This window comes from Protopterus annectens, chromosome 1.part1 (assembly GCF_019279795.1).
Source record: "Protopterus annectens isolate FY-2018-M chromosome 1.part1, PAN1.0, whole genome shotgun sequence".
Lineage (NCBI taxonomy): Eukaryota > Metazoa > Chordata > Ceratodontiformes > Protopteridae > Protopterus > Protopterus annectens.
The window spans coordinates 1927842983-1927859721 of record NC_056726.1 but is presented as its reverse complement, the minus strand read 5'-3'; the positions used below and the strand labels follow the sequence as shown (position 1 = coordinate 1927859721).

At 41.2% G+C, this 16739-nt stretch overlaps 1 pseudogene; it reads left to right on the top strand.

Moving 5' to 3' along the window:
- Positions 1–2791: 2791 nt before the first annotated feature.
- Positions 2792–16739, top strand: part of LOC122816770 — a 67004-nt pseudogene continuing 53056 nt past the window's right edge.

Here is a 16739-nt window from a genome sequence, read left to right as displayed (position 1 = left end):
CTGTCTTACATTTCTCTGTCTGTTGGCCATTCTTCATGTATCTGAATAACAATCTTAGACATGCAGTGTGTAAACCATTCCATATCACTGTCCTTAAACTGTGTGAGGATATTACCTGGAAATAATATTATATGGAGTTGCAAAAAAATGAAGGGCAGGTTGGATATGAAGGAACACAACCTGTTACTTGTGTGCTGCTTAACCATCAAAACAAGTTCTACACTCCGGCTGTGAAGAACCACTCATATACTCACATTAAAGTTAAAAGATTAAATGCTTTCTTTCTTTATTACGTACAAACAGAACTTCATCAGAATGTAGCTAAAAATAAAACACTTTGGTTTAAAAATCACGAATTAAACTCATGTGACATTCAGAAACTCCAGTATAAAAACAAATATTCACAATATGGACTAATCAATCATACCTTTACAATCAGGAAATGGATGTTGCAGAACAGAGAGAAAAGAACATCAGATTGAAAACTGTGAATAAAACCACGTAACATTTGGGAACTCCAATAGAAAACAAGCATTCACAATTTAAACTAATCAAACAGTACCTTAACATCCAGGAAAGGATAAGCAGTGCTGCTTTGTTAATAATGTTTCAAGCATTCATCTTATGGCATGAGAAATTACAATGTATTCTAAGGGCAAGTACGACTGCCAGACTCATGAGATAGTTTATTTGGGTGTATGTGAGTCTTGTCCTTGTTTTTACATAAGAAAGACCATTAGAACCTTTAAACACTGAATATATGACCATACCCTTGCAATCCAGCATCATAACATGAATAATGCTTTAACTAGACACTCTACTATTTGTGTCAACTTTAAGAAGTTTAGTTTCTTTGTGCTGGAGGCTGTTGACATTGGCGATTTCAATGAGAATTACAAAGTCAGACTTAAATGCCAAGAAACTGTTTGGCAAATTAGACTCAAGGCTGACCAACATCCATGATTAAATGACAACATTAATATTAAATGTTTTCTAGCAGCACAAAGGCTTTGCAGATGCCAAAATATCTTCATCACAGACTTGTGGTTTTTAATTTGTCAAGACAAGTGTATCATTTCCTGGATTTTAAGGTACTGTTTGATTGGTTTAAATTGCAAATACTTGTTTTTTATTGGAGTTCCTAAATGTTATGTGATTTTATTCATGGTTTTCAATCTGATGTTCTTTTCTCTCTTCTCTGCAACATCCATTTCCTGATTGTAAAGGTATTGACTGACTGGTCCAAATTGTGAATATTTGTTTTCTATTGGAGTTTTTGAATGCCATGTGAGTTTAATTCATGGTTTTTAAACTGAAGTGTTTGACTTTTAGCTAGATTCTGATGAAGTTCTGTTTGTACTTAATAAAGAATGAAAGAACATAATCTTTTAACTAATCAGAGTATCTGAGTGGTTCTTTACAGCCAGAGTGTATAACTTGTTTTCATAGTTTACAGTTTGGTTGTTCTAAGCCAGTTTTTTTTTTTTGGCTGCTTACTTACATTTCACACCTTACATTTGACACTTTGTAGATCTGACCTGACAGACCCACTGGAAGTAAGGCCACCTACAGTGCTGTTGTGTTTTCCTTCACCCAAACACTAATCAGTCACAGTTGCAAACCTTTATAACCAGTGAGGGAGGGCCTGCACTGTGTTTTCATCCCTACACGGATCCAATTTTTTGCGATTCAGCATCTGTAATGAGTTTATACCTCCTTTGCATCTTCAGCGTGCTGATAGCCCTGCTGAATCTACAGCATATAAAAAGACAACAGTGCAGCTAGGCAAACTGATGGTGAGGAGACTTGTATATGTGGAGAAGATTAAAGATGCACTATTACTTTGGGATATATCAGCACAGTAGAGTATTGAACTTCAGAAGGTATGGTTCCATTTGTTCAGCTACATACTGCATATGCTGGAATGTATCTAAGAAAATTATTTAGCAAAGGGGTTTACACTTTTATCTGTATGCATTAGAAGTGTACTAATGGCATGGGCATGTTTGCCAAGCCATTTTTGAGGTATATATGATTGCCAATACATGAAAACTGAATGTGTTGTGATAATCATCTACAAATATTTCAGGGGACAGTTCATTTGACAGCACTCTTAACATTCAAAGATGGTTTGATAGCAAAATGTGTCATTTTCCTGTTATTTTGAGGGGGAGCAAATGTGAGTTACTGTTGTTGCACAAACAATGATAAACTGTTGTTTTGTGGGAGTGGGTGGCACAGGTGAGTTACTGTTATGGTACAAACAAGGATATGATGCTCCTCTTAGTCTCCTTGTTTGACATTGTGCTTGTTGTTTGTATTTCACATCTGTAGGCTATTGTATATGTTTCTACAGGGGGTAATACTGATTGGCAACCTTTTCTGTTTTAAATGGAAACAAGTATTCCTTACGTATGTGATACTTATGTGTATTATCCTTTTGTTATCTTGTAGGATGCAAAGGAGTATGCCACCCAGGTATGTCAACCTCAAAGACCCCTCTTCACTGATGCTGAGAACCAGGTCATAGTAGATTACTTTAGACAACATGTTGCTTTTCTTCTGGAAAGGGGATGGCGAGATATGGGATGCAGGATGCTGATATGGCAACAGACAGTTGCTGATCTGAATGCAGTGGAGAGCCACATGAGCAGGTGTGCCACAGGGCTACTAACATGAATACATCTGCACAGAGGAGAGCAGCTGCAGTGGGCCGTGTCCAGATGGTTACCAGAAGAGGGCCTGCTAGGGAACCACCAGTGACATCAATGAAGAGTCCCTGGCCAACAGCATGGATCCAGACAGCTCACAGGAGAGTGCAGTACAGTATTTCTTGGATGTGGGACCAACAATGTCAGAGACAGAAAGTACGTACCAGGAGGAGCTGCCAGGTTGGTTTTGATATCTCAACCACTGAAAACTGTTGCATATTAAAACAATTGAAATCAATACATTACTTCTGTGTAACATGTATTTTTTTATGGGGGGTGTAAGGATTGGTACAGTTATTAGTATTATTTCTTGTTGACAGTGTAGTTAATGGACAGATAATGGGCTAAAAGTATTAGCACCTGCATTACTTTTAATATCGATGATGTTGCCCTTACTATTTGCTTAACTTCTTACTCTTCCTCACCTGTAGATGGTAAGCCACACAGTTTTATGTCAGTACTGATCAGCAATTGAAAGAAATATTTTAGTCTGTGCTGTTGAAGTCAAGACTGTTGTGTGTATTGCTGTAGTGTGTGTAATAGTGGCACAACTATTAGTTTGTTAGCATATATTGGAATACAGTAGTGTAGGTATTGATATTTCCTGTGTTTCTTTCTTTTTATCAGAGGTGATCATGACAGTGAAATGTGTAGGCACTCTGCCACCTGATGTCAGTATACTGTGATGATCATGGTGACCAAATTGAGGCACAGTCAGGGGGTGCAGAGGTTGAAGCTGACACTGACGTTGACATAAAGCCATTCCCTTCAATTCCATTGGACACAGCCAGCAGGCCTACGTCTACATCTTCCAGTGACATCACAGGTATTGGACAGGTGGAGGGTGAGTGCATTGATCAGGGAAGTGTGGTTACTTTTCCTTCAGTGTCTGTTGACTTTGTCCATAGCCAAAGTGTGGGCGTGGTGCCATGCAAAAGGGATGATAGGGGTGTTTGGAGGGGGCTTGCTGTCCGTCCTCCAACTGGTGCAGGTGTCTCTTCCTGTGCCACTCAAGGTATGTTTAGGGCCATCATGGAGGCATAGGCACATTCACGTAGGTGCTCCAGACAAATGCTCGGGGTTATAGATGTGGCTCATGCTGACATGCACAAATTTATTTATTTATTTATTTATTTATTTATTTATATTTGTTGACCGGGAGTGTCCGACTGGACGTAGGTCCATTTTCAGTGGAGGCCCGGGGAGAAAAGCTCCACAGTTAAAATAAATAGACAGTAGTTACATTGGATTACATAGCGATTAACAATTTACATAGCAATTACTTACAACATATTTACAGATGAAGAACATAGTACATCAGTAGACAACTAGAATCTTTATCTGTGAAGTACATAACAGACATTAACAAATGTTACAAGAAGAAGTTCCTGCTGTATAATAAGTACTGGCTTATGAGTGTCTGAGCTTGCTATAATCAAGGTAATTAGTGGAGTGGAAAGAAAGGTAGTGGTTGGATGGGGTGGGTGATATTAGAGTGGGAGTTGCAAGGGCATAGCCAGCATGGTTTTAGGTGCACTTTTAGTAAAGTTTTGAAGTGGGTGCATGATGGTATGGAGGTAATTGTGGGTGGGAGGAAGTTCCATAATTTGGCTATGGTGCAAGAGAATAGTGCTTCACCAGCAGAGTTATTGGCTTTAGTGATCTGCAAGTGATTTTTGTTGCTGGATCTTAGTGGTCTGGTGGTGTGATAGGATTGGAGTAGATTCTGAAGGGATGGGACATTTAGTGGATGGTTTACTAGTTTGTGGGCGAGTGAGAGTTGATACCATTGAAGAAGGTGAGGGAGTTCAAGCCAGCCCAGTTCAGCAAGTGAGAGACAGTGGTGACTACGATAGGATGCCCCTGTGACGAATTTGGGGATTTTGTTGTAGCAGGTCTCTAGCTTGTTTAGATTGCATTGCCTTAGGTTGGTATATATTGGAGAGGCATAAAGTAGGGTGGAGATAAGGTGGGAATTTGCTATTGAAATCTTTGCTGCTTTGGTGAGAAGTTGCTTATTTCTGTATAGTGCTCCTAGTTTTTTTGTGGACTTTTTTATGGTCATGGATATGTGAATGTCAAATTTTAGTTTATTGTCTATTTCCACTCCTAGCAATTTGGTGTGTTCAGTTGGGTATATAGTGGTGTTGTCTTTTGCTGTGATGTTAAAGTGAGAGTTATTTTGAGTATGTTTGGTGGGTTGGAAGATGAGTAGTTTAGTTTTGTTTGGGTTGATTATTAATTGGGCATAGGATAACCAAGTTTCAACAGAGGAAAAGGCTTCCTGTGTGACTGTTTGCAGTTTGGGTAGGGACTGGGCTGAGCAGATGATGGCTGAGTCATCTGTGTATTGTATGAGTGTACCATGTTTGGTGGCAGAGGCTAGATTATTGGTGAAAACAGAGAAGAGTAGGGGTCCAAGGATGGATCATTGGGGAACCCCTATGGAGACAGGTAGTTGGGGAGATATGTCATTCTGCTATACAACGGATTGTTGGCAGTCAGACAGGTAACTCTGAAACCAGTTGGTGACTGATTGTGAGAAGGATAGGTTATTGAGGACAGAGATAAGTTGTTTGTGTGGGACCATGTCAAATGCTTTAGATAGGTCTAGGAAAGTAGCAGAGGAAAGATAGCCATTGTTTTTATGCTGATGGATAGTGTTAGTAAAGGAGAGTAAGGCAGTGGTGGTGCTATGGTTTGGTCGGAAACCATGCTGAGTATTGGAAAAGAGGTTGTTAGTAAGGAGGTAGTCTGAGACCTGAGAGTGTATGCATCTCTCTAGTATTTTGGAGTGGAGAGAGAATAGCTATGGGGCGGTAATTGGTTAGTTCTGTGGAGGGTCTGTCTTTGTGGAGGGGAATTATATGTGATACTTTCCACAGTGTGGGAACATAACTTTCTGACAGAAATCGGTTAATCAAGATGGATACTGGGTAGGCCAGAGCATCAGCTGTGATTTGTAGGTATTCACTTGGGAGGTTGTCTGCTGCTAATCTGGTGGGCTTAAGTTTAGTTAAGAGTTTTTTTATGTTGGAGGTAGGTACAGGAGAAAAAGAGAAGGCAGTGGGGAGATTACTAGTTGAAGGTGTGGGTTGGAGGGGAGGGGGGTTGTGTTGTTTAGCTAGTGATAGTATGGTTTGAGTGAAGTGTGTCTTGAATGAGGTAGCAATATTTTCTGAGGAGTGATGGGATGTTAGGAGGAGGGGTACTGACTTTACCTGGGTGGAGGATGGAATTTATGGAGAACCAAAATTGTTTGGGGCTGTGTTGGGAGGAGTCTAGGGCAGACTGGTAGTATTGGAATTTGTCCTGTTTTATTAGCTTTTTGACTCTATTGCGTAGCTCTAGGAATTTCTGTCTAGTTGAGGGGGTGCCTCCACAAATGCCTCCACCATGTTGCTGATTCCATGGATCAGGTGAATGACAAATAGGAATGTGGGGTGTCGGCCATAGAACATGTGTTGTCTGTGATGGAATGTCTGCTGAGAAGAGAATGGCATCCTCATGGGTGTAGGTCAGCCACATCATCTGCTGTCAGCTAACATGACCATACCTGTTCACACTCCCTTAGTGGCAGTACTTCCACTGCATCATCAGTGGGTGCGCTGTCTAAACCTAGATGTGGTAGGTCATGGGGTCATAGTTGTGGGCATCCCATTGAAAGGAACTTGTCCAGCAGATATCGGCCACATTCAGGAACCAGCAGTGCATCTGACCATGGACATGTACATGCCAGTGCAACTCTTGGCAGAGCCAGTTCTAATGCTCGGGGATAACAATGATGAACTGCTACCTCTGCCATACATGCCTCACACCTGTCTCACATAATAAGATACAGAGCTAGCACAGAGCTTGGCTGTCTCCATGCAGACTCACACACCAATTTCACCTGAAGGACCCCTACAGACCCACACACAACAGTTACATGGTTCAGCTGTGTAGAGTCAAACTCATTTTGTCTCAATGGCCATTGGTTGGTTTATACAGATGTCTGCTGGCTTCTCTTTCTTACTCACAAGCACTCACTAACCTTTGGTGTTAGCCTAGGCCTCCTGCTCCCCCACACAACACTCTGTGCAAATGATGATAACTGTGCCATATCCCGGTTTTCTATCTTTTGGATTCAGGGATACATAAGCTTTGTGTCTGATGTTTAGGGGGCATAGCTGACTTAGTGCTTAGTCAGCTATGCCCCCTAAGCATCAGGGGGCATAGCTGACTTAGTGCTTAGTATATCTGCATTTGTGATGTTGAACTGGTAATGTTACCTTTGACGTATATTGGCCTTGGAAAGTTACATAACTGATAGCATCAAAATTTCCCTACTTTATTGTGACTGATGTTGTGAGGGTTGTGAAGTCAGAAACTGTAATGTGTATCATTACTTCCTAACTTCTCTCCTTAATGAATTTTCATTACAAATGTATGATGCTAAACTGGGCCATGCAGTGACCATCACTAGTTTTCAGGGGTATGGCGGTGTAAATCTCTGATGCCTGAAGCCTACTACTACTAATAATGAACACATATAAAATCACACAAATCTCTGCTGTCACATTATAAGATCATTTCAATACCAGTCTCCACATGTTATTTGCTTACAGTACCAACTAGTCTGATACAAGGATATGCCACTCATTCATGTTATTATACAATACACTCCGGGTTAGAGATGTACCTGGTAAAAGCAGCAGTTGACACAGTTGTAGTTCAGGGCTGACTCTAACTGATGCAAGCAGTACACAGCCAATACACGATGAGGTAAAGGTCACGTGAGTTGCCTAGCATCAATGTTACTATATGTATGTGTGTAGAAGGAAGGTTTTAGGCCCCTAGGTGGTTAGTGAGTGCACTATGTGTTGTCTCTTAGCCAATGCAAGGGCATACTGAGCACCTCTACTTCTGTCTAAACCAACAGCAGCTGGTGGTCCCCCCTCTGACTCTTCATCTATCTGTGGCTGTGGTGACCTTGGCATTGGTACTGGGATGTGTGCCCCTTGCCCTTGCTGATCCTGCTGAAACTGTTTCCTCAGGATTATGATGCTTATCATGGCACATACTGTGACTATTTCTGTATATGTCCATTGATTGTACTGCAGGGATCCCCCAGATGTATCTAGGCACTAGAACTGTCACTTCAGAAGCCCAAACACACACTCTTTGATATTTATGGTTAGAGCATGTGCCTCATTATGGCATTCTTCTGTGGGTGTGTGTGCAGTTCTTATGGTTGTCATCAGCCACTGCTCCAGTGCATAGCCTGCATCCCCATTAGATGTCTCTATGGGATATACCTCCCTAGCAAACATATGGTACAATAGGGAAGTGTGCCAGATATGTTAGTCATGGTAACTTCCAGGGTTGCCAGTACATGCATTCAAAATGATTCCCCTGACATTACACACAACTTGACAGTTGGTAGAGTGGTAGCCCTTTCTGTTAATGTAGAGCCTACCCTGTTCCACAAGTGTTGCCTTCATTTCCATATGTGTGCAATCTATGGCACCTAGTACTTCAGGGTAGTGTGGTACATGGTGGAGCTCTTGCATATTTCTGGCCCTTTCCTCATAACTATGGGGAAAAATATATGTGGTCACTGGCATGTGGGAGCATAGCATTCAGGAACTGGTGGAGCATCCAGGATGCTGATGCCTGTGACCCCCCCCCCCAGCATATCTCCTGTTGGTCTCTGAAAAGTACCTGTAGCTAGGATTCTAAGGGGTACACAAACCTTTGTCTCCACTGGGATGAGTTCCCCTTGGATGGGTCTGGCTCTGAGTTGAGGACAGAACAGATTGCAGAGTCCCTGTAGTGTGCCACAGTAAACCCTGTAGTGCTCTACAATTTCCACATCATGTAGGTTGTGAAAAGCCAAATGGGGCCTGAAAATTCTTCTCTTTGTTACCCTAGGCCTATTACCTGCTGCGGCAGCAGCATTGGCTTCAGCCTGTGGCACAAATAAATGAATTAAAGCAGCAGCAGGCTCTAACATTCTCTCTGTATAGACTCCTTTCTGTGGCTGTATTCCAAAAGTTTTGGACTTCACAGGGAAAACCAGCAAGGACTCTGTACAGATGCTTTATAGCTTGTTGAATAGCTCTACCATGTTAGATTTGTTAATTAGCATATAATTCAGATGCGTATGCTGTAATTAGCATGCCACAGTGTTTACCTTGTTTGCACGGGGGTGCGTGCCTTTACACAGCTTTTACTTAATCTAAAACTTTCTGTGTCCTCATCATGCTGCAACACACATGGTGAAAAATGACCTTGTAGGCTTTATTGAATCCTGGGGTCAGTTTTTCATGAAGTAAACATTTAGTACATTTTTTCAATGTATGTTTGGGAGGTATTGTGTAATATAAACAAAAAGACAAAGCTATCTTCGAGTTACATGTTCCAAAATGTTAGTCCAGTGACAAACATTTTTCCATTTTCTTGTACATGCAGTACCAAAAGAAATAAAATGAATGCTTAGTGGAAATAAATGAATAGTAATGTACATGAAATCATAATTTTAAAGTAAGTAATCACTTATGTTCACAACTACTGATTCTTTATTTACAAAACATTAATTGATCTATTACTTATTCAAATGAATTAACTTTGAAATAAATAAGTACAGATGTATAAAGGCTTTGCATCTGGGTACAGCTGAGCCCAGTGAAGATAATTGCTTAAAATTATAATTGCTTGGAGTACTTATGTCTTTTTAGGGTGTAACAGCAATTATGATTTCCTCACATAAAGCATTATTTTGAGTATAGCTTATGTAAAATAATTAATGCAAACATAACCAACGACAAATACATCAAAGGTTTGGATCTGGGTGTAGTGATGTTTACCATAGAGTATTATGTTTGCTTATCATGTTTCTGGCTTTTTGTGAACTAGCAACAATTAAAAATATAGTTCCTCAATACTAGTGATGGATTGAAGAGACAGAAAAGTCTGGAAGCTTATATCTGAAGATGGACTGGATAATTTGCAGTATTTCTGGACTAAATTAAGTTATTTTGATTAAGCCACGGCAAAAAAAAAATCACAAAGTCTGTGACAGAAAAGTGCATAGACAATTTCAGAAAAGCATTTGGCAGAGGCAATTTGTGCTTAGCAATTTGACTTACACTTGCTGATGAATTTCAAAGCAATCTTGTGGATTCCACAGATTATTAATTAAAAAAAAAAACAACAACAACAAAAAGCAAACTGCATTTAATGCATTACAGCAGGTCAGATACCACAAGACATACTAGAGGGCAATTTGCAAATGCTTCCAAAAGGCAGACAGCAAGGTGTCGAGCCAGGCTACAGTTAAGATAAGTCTCTGACCAGGAAATAATATATAGGTACAGGTAAGACAGGGAGCCGGTGCAGGCTTTGTGGAGGATGTGTGCACCCCAAATATCTTCACACAGTCTTTGGAGAAACTCAGTCCAGGCAGAAACAAAAGTGTGTCTAAGTCTAGGTATACTAGCCTCTAGGACATTGCAGCAGCATATGGGTTATTCTATAGGTGTGTTCCAGACAGCTGCTAGTCACATTCTGGGAGAGCTCCTGGCAGCAATATGCAGGAAAGTGGATGTCTTCATCCACGTCTCAGTAAAAGTCATGGAATGTAGGACTACCATGGGATACTTCTATCTCATTGTCAATTTTCCCCATGTACTCAGTGTAATTGACTGCACCCATGTACCAATCAAATCCCCAGCATTAGATTATGCTGAATGTGCATTCATAGGAAAGGTTGGCCATCACTCAGTTGCCAGCTTGTGTGTTCTGCAGATGGTCTCAATATCAATATCATAGCAACACACCCTAGTAGTGCACATGATGCAGCAATCTGGAGTGAAAGCAATCTGATGGCTGCATTCCAACATTGTGAAATTCAACAGGGGGTCCTGCTTGGTAAGTACACAACAACAGCAATGATGTAATCAAAATCTAGGCCTGTCAAAAGTGACTAAGGACATTAAATCTACGTTTTAACTTCAACAAATGTGTGACTGCAGTTATCCACTGGAGCCTTAGTTTATGATGCTATAGAGCCCCATCAACATCTCCTGAGGATGCGTACAACAGAGGACACACAGCAACATGGAACACCACCGAATGTGTGTTTGTAATGATGAAATCAAGATTTAGATATGTGGACACATCTGTGGATGCACTGCAATATACACCAGAAAAAGCATCACAGATGGTTACTGTGTGTGCCAAGTTGAACAACATGCTAACTAGCATGGTTGACCTACCCCAAGAATGCCATATGTCTGATGAGGAGCTATCTTAGCTGTCACAGGGTAATAAAGAGGACACAAGGGCAGGAACAACTAGGCATGAGCGATGGAGGCTGCAGCTGTATATTCTAACTCAGGTGATGCAATAACATCTGGATCAAAACTTTGTCATGACAAGACAAATGTAGAGAAGTATACAGATAAAGTAGTGATGTTCACATAGTGTTTCCTCATTACAGCAGCACAGAGCACAACTACAGGAAAAGGCCAGTAGCTGTCCATATGGAACATCATACATACTCTAACCACAGCATCATCAGCCAAACAATGTACATATATGTATGCTACAGAAATGAACACTTATGGAAGGCTACCATCTAACAGACGACTTTAGGCAAGGTACACTGCCAAAGTCAACCATACTTCCATGTGTGTGTCATGCCCGTGGTGCACATAACAGAAGGTGTTGATAGCAAGGTAGGCTGTAATCATGTATTATAACTTTCTGTATATATTAGTATTTCTGGCAATATTTCAATGTCTGTAGAAATGTGCATTAGAGAAAGGAAATATAAGAAACAGAACCTACATGTAAGGGATTAAACAGTAACACTGAGTTGCAATACACATGTCTTAAGAAAGTGTAATACCATAGGACAAAAACTTAAACAGCAGTAAGCAGCAACAATATTAACAACATGGAGAGGTGTGACAACAAAGTACCATACCTGACAAGGTCCGTACATTTGCATCACATGCCTGCCCTATCACACATAGATACTGATATAATGCACAGACGGGTGCAGTGGCAATGTCCATCCAGACATACTAGCACATGTTATGCAACAAAGCATCATGGGCATGTGTCACATAGCAGCCAAGGAACAGTGTTATGGAAAAGTCAACATATGTATAGACATGTGCATGGAAGTGGGTATGAATGGAAATGCACACATTGAAATTATACTTTGTCAAGAGGATATCAAAGTTGAGAACTGAAACCATAGGTGCATGATCTGTTGGGGGAGGCATGTGTAGTACCAGAATAAAATGCCACAAATATTACCAGTATGCACAAAGACATATACCTGTGCATGTGGTAATGGCAGATAACAATGAAAGGTTAAATCTATGAATCAAGTCTGTAGTCATGGGTTGCTATGCTGATGACTTGGAGATATGGCTGATATTTGTCAAGTAGCAACAGCAGGTCAAATGATAGCAAGATGAATAGCATGTAAGCAATAACATAAGGTAAGGTAAGAGATAAAAAGAAGTTTCACAAGGACAGATAACTAAAACTTGACACAAATGGACAGCATCTCGCTATGCCACCTACATAAGTATAAAAATAATGTGGCATTAGACAAGTAATAAAAGTCTAATAGGGAGAGTAAGCAGTGGTCAGCATAGTGGTCATAATTGGTACATGGTTAAATTGCACAACAGGAAACACACTGGATTAACTGCGAGTAAAACACTAATGCAATCTAAGACACCCATGTTGATGGCTCAGACCAGGGTCCTGGCTGCCCCGCCATGTCCAGAAACACTATGTCTACAGTCCTGTACCAAGGAGTTGGATATGGTGACATTCACAGATTGGGACACACTGTGATTATGGGCAGTACTGTGATGTATATGTCTAAATGTGACTGCTTGGTTCTGAACAATGTCACCAACAGCTAATATGCATCCGTGTTGTAGGACAGGTGATTATGTATATGGGCAATGCGTGGGCTTACTGACATGGGTGTTTGCCTTGCCCCACTAGAGGTAATCTGCTCATGAGTGTCAAGGCATGTAACTCCTGCTTTGCACTATGGCACTGCTCCAACACTGCCGTAACAAGACTTTGAAAAGTGGTATCATGCTGTGCAGCCCGTAGTGCCATGACATCCCCATGCCTGTGATCCTGACCCTCATATATCACAGGCAGGTGGTGTGCAACATGATCAATAGCATGTCATATCTATGATGTTGCAATGGATGTTTATGCACCTATAAGAGTAGGTGTACACCATCTGCTAGGTATCCACATATCAGCTAAATTCCCATGTGCAGTCCGATGGACAGTATTACTCTATTGTGGGGCAGAGTCACCATTACTACTAGTCTCATGTGCAGACAGTGAGTCATGGACATCCTGTTTACCAATATTTAATGCCCATACATTATTGACTGGCCATTCACATTATCCTCCTGATCAGAAGCTATACCATGAATTTGAGGACTGTTCTCTCCCAAACTAGATAAAATTGAACTCAATGTAATCTCTTGTGTTCCACTGGCAGATTTATTAGAATGAGGCACATCACATCCCACCTCAGGACAGTGGGTGGGTTTGGGAAAGAGGCAGTTAGTGTATGTGCTGCAAATGTCAAGATGGTGCATGTCATATACATTTGCAGAGGGTAAATGAGGTAGGATATGACTCAAATATTTTGACAAATATGTAACAAGACTGACTAATTATGGAGCTATTGACTTACTTGGTGAACATGGTTGTAGGGGGAGCAATGCCACTAAAGACCACTAAAAAAGCTAAATCAGCCCAAAAGCAGCTACATGTGAAGGTCAGTGTAAAACGTCACATACATACAGACACACACAATATGCCCTCCTCTGAATTCTGCTCCAGTGGTGAGAGTCAAAATGTCACTGTGGTGTAAAAACAGACACATACAGAAAAGTTCAGTAGATAGCACATATACATCCTCATGGTGCATGTAAACTGAAGCATAAAATTCAACAAAAGCAGAGAATTACTTACCTGATGGCTGCATACTTGTCCAGAAGATAAGGGACTTATGCAAGTTAACAAAGCAGGAGTACACATATGGTCAAAGTGACACTTCAGGATAATGCAACTGTATAGCCTGTCTTACCAAGTCAGTCATCTTCTGAAGAGGCTAACCATGTTTGTAATAGTGTTGAACCTGTGAGTTAAAGCGTAACATGTGCCACAATTAAGTACATATTATTCTTAACACAGGCAGTCGCAAGCAAAGGATACACATCATCCTAAATGAGTACATCGACACATACCAGACGTGCCAATTATGGGCAGATTATGATGGCCCTCTGTATGTGAATAGAACTTTACATATTTGGTCACAGTAACACTTAAGAATAATGCAGTATAACAACTATGCAGGCTGCCTTACTAGGTCTGTCATCCTCTGATGATACTAACCATGTTTCTCATTTTGTTGAACTTGTAAATTAAAGTGGAACACAGGCAGGCTGAATGTGATGACCCTGTACAGGTGAATATGACTTCAGTACAAATAGTACTTACCTTGTCACCCAGGCAGTGTTTATTTATCAGAACATGCAAGTAGTCTTACTGGGTCTTCCCTGAGCCATGATGTCTAGTACAATATGACATTGTATCACTATGAAGTGCATGAAACAGATACTACATTTGCAAATAAAAGTCTGAAAATTTAAAGTGCAATATGCTGTTGTGTTTGTGAACAGTGGAGATACCTGTATGTATTGGGACACCAGTCTCAGTCCTTACTACAGCAATGTGACAATTCTGGCAGATGGTATGGTTGGAGGTCAGGAATATTGCTGTTTATTCCAGGGGCCCACCACCAAGGGCAATCCACTCCCTCTCATATTGGTGGAATCTGTTGGTTGCATAGAGGATCATCGACAAAAACACCAAAGTAAGCACAAATCACAATAAGAAACCACTCCACTCTAGGAATACACAGGAAAAGCCTTACTGGTGCATCTGGTACCTCAGCTTTCGCCTTCAAGGAATATTTTTTTACACACAAGTAGCACTTGTTTTTGTACATCATATAATTGAATAATTAACAGTCATTAAGTATAAGTACTCCTCATTAAATATGACTGAATAATTAGACACTCCATATAAATTAATACATCCTAAAAGTTCCCTAAGAACATCAAATACAATCTCCAAAATACATGATAAATTCATTATTAAATGGATTTCATATGTTAAATACGGGAACTTATCACTTCACCTAAAACTCATTTGACCTAAACTCATTTCACCAGGATCAAATCCCCTGAAGTTCATTTCACCTAAAACTCATTTCAATGACAAGTAGTACTCTAAGGCAAGTCAATGGTATATGTCTATTTCCCCACTGTAGTGCGATCCTGGTGTTAGTATATATATTAAGGGGGTGTGAGGGGCGCAAATAATGTAAAACAAAACCAGACAGCATAAAACCAAAGTAAGTGAGGAGCTTCACCCCCACACCCCCCCAATGTGGGGGGCTACGCCCCCCCTAATTATATATACTAACACCAGGATCACACTACAGTGGGGGAAAGGACATATGTTCATAGGTTCATAGGTAGGTACTAGGCTATCTGCCAGAAGGCATTTGTAAGCCTAGCCAGAATGTGTTGGCTTTCGCTGCCCCCTTAGATTAGTTCCCTGTGTCTCTGTCCAGCAGACCCATTGAAGTGATCCCTGGGGTAAACTTTCTATTTCCCATCCACTCATCAAGGTTTCTCTTGAAGAGGGTTATCGAAGAGCTCTGCCTAATGTAGATTGGAATATTGTTCCAGAGCATGGGAAGTATCTGGGACAGGAATCTATCCCTCCAGCATGTCCTATTTATTGTTGTGGTGAGGTTTAGATCCCTGGAACATGTGGCTCGAGGGGATATGGTTTTCTTTAGGTGGAGCATGTCCATCAATTCTGGGTTGGACATGGCCTTGTATGTCTGGAAGAGATCACCTCTGAGTAGGCGGTATGCAACCCAGTACAGCTAGAGTTTCTTCAGTCAAGCTGCATACGGCATCTGCTTGAGGCCAGTGATCCTCTTGGTGAGGAACTTCTGTGGTCTTTCCAGTTGTTGCAGGTGTCTTGTAAGGTACATCCCAAATGGCATTGTACTCTATGATGGGTGTGATGAGTGATGCGTAGAGAGGCCCAATGACCTCTTTCGATCTGGATGCAAACCCTTTTGTGATTAGGTGGGCCACATAGAAGGATTTTCTAACCGCTTTGGCAATGTGATTATCAAAGGAGAGGTTACTATCTACTACTTGGGTCCCCAGATCCCTTATTATGTCTTCCGTATTTAGGGGGCTACCACATATGTGGTAGTTTGTGGGTACTTTGTTTTTTCCAAAGGGGATGACTATGCACTTTTTGGCATTTAGCTTGAGGCCATGGTTTTGACACCAGGTATCTGTCTCAGTGAGACCCTTTTGGAGGATGTCTCTGTCAGCCAGATAGTCAGTTATAGCCCCTATTCTGCAGTCATCTGCGAACTTGGTCAGCCATAGTCCTCCTGTGCTTGCCCGTACCTCTGAGAAGTATATGCTGAACAGGAGGGGTCCTAGGACTGAGCCCTGGGGAACGCCTCTTGTAACCGGTTTAGAGTCAGACCTAGCTTCTGCAACTCATACCATGTGGGTTCTGTCTGTGAGCCAGTTGGCAACGCATCTCGTGATGTAGGGGTTTATGTTCAGGCTGGTAAGCTTGTCTATAATACCTGAGTGGGGAATGGTGTCAAGGGCCTTTGCAAGGTCTAGGTAGGCTTTGTGGACCACCTTTCCCTCATCTATAGCCTTGGTAACTTTCTCAAAGAAGTCCGCCAGATTTAGAAGGCATGATCTGCCCTTAACAAAGCCGAACTGGGTAGAGTCCAGTGTTTGGAGGTATCCAATGTCTCTGTTAATGAGATTCATGATGATGTGCTCCATAGCTTTGCAGACCAAGCTATTCAGGCTTATAGGGTGATAGTTTCTGGGGTCCATTGTGGCTCCACCATTGTGGAGCAGA